The sequence below is a fragment of the Rhagoletis pomonella genome, unplaced genomic scaffold (assembly GCF_013731165.1).
Source record: "Rhagoletis pomonella isolate Grant_MI unplaced genomic scaffold, Rhpom_1.0 Rhpom_scaffold_00003, whole genome shotgun sequence".
NCBI lineage: Eukaryota > Metazoa > Arthropoda > Insecta > Diptera > Tephritidae > Rhagoletis > Rhagoletis pomonella.
This window is the reverse complement of record NW_023458557.1, coordinates 6,851,610-6,852,629: the sequence shown is the minus strand read 5'-3', so window position 1 is coordinate 6,852,629 and position 1,020 is coordinate 6,851,610.

The following is a 1,020-nucleotide window of genomic DNA, read 5'->3' as shown; positions in this document are numbered from 1 at the left end:
CATCAAAGAAGACAACACACCGTATATGAAGGAAACGACGGTGTAGTGAGAGTGGCTGATGTAAAAACTGCCAGTGGCACTTGCAAGAGGCCTATTCATCGGCTTCCACCCTTGCCCAAGGAAACAAATGCTGCCACAGAACGACAATCAACCAACAAACTGCTTGAGGAAGATGAAATGTCATCAAGGAGGAATAATCTTTCCTTACCCCAAGGACTTGCTACACTTCTGATTACCCTACTCATCTGAAATTCAAAATAAGCGATTCGGATCAAGCCTTGGCATTCATTTTGAAGGAATAGGCTCACCAGCCATACCACCCATCGATTGGAAGCTAATAATCTACTATGACATGGAAGGATTTTTGGTAGAACTAGCAGCGCTGTCAAATGGCACAAGGGCCCTGCGCTATTTATGTCAAGAAATCACACAAAAAAGCTCATGTCTTTCTCTGGTAGCACATCTTGAACAGACTGAAAAAGAGTTGCAGCTAGACTACGCAATAGTAAAATCTAAACGGCCTAAAGGAGGTGGCACTGATGCAGCTGGAAATATCGCTCATTCTTTGTTTGGAGTACTGGACGCAGAATATGCAGAACAAATGTCCTAAACAATCACGTTAAGGAAAATGAACTACATCTTCTGCACCTGACCAGAAATCAAACATCCATTGTGGACTCAACCATCAACATTTTGAAGCAGGATCAAAAAGCGGTCAAGAGGAAGTTCGAAATCATTGATCAACAAGTCAGTCAAATATTCCAGAGGATCAGCAACAACACGAATGAGATATACCAAGAAAAATTGTTTCGAATCTTTTCCTCGTTATCCATTTAACTCACACTTATGGCAGCCGATTTGCAAAGAATGCAATCTGCAATATTAGCCGTTCTAATATATACTCATCACGGAAAAATAAGTCCTCTTCTGCTGACGCCCAGCCAATTGCAAGACGAAGTAAACAAAATTAAACTTCACTTATCAGCACCATTGGAACTGCCTGTAAACCAAGAAGATTTA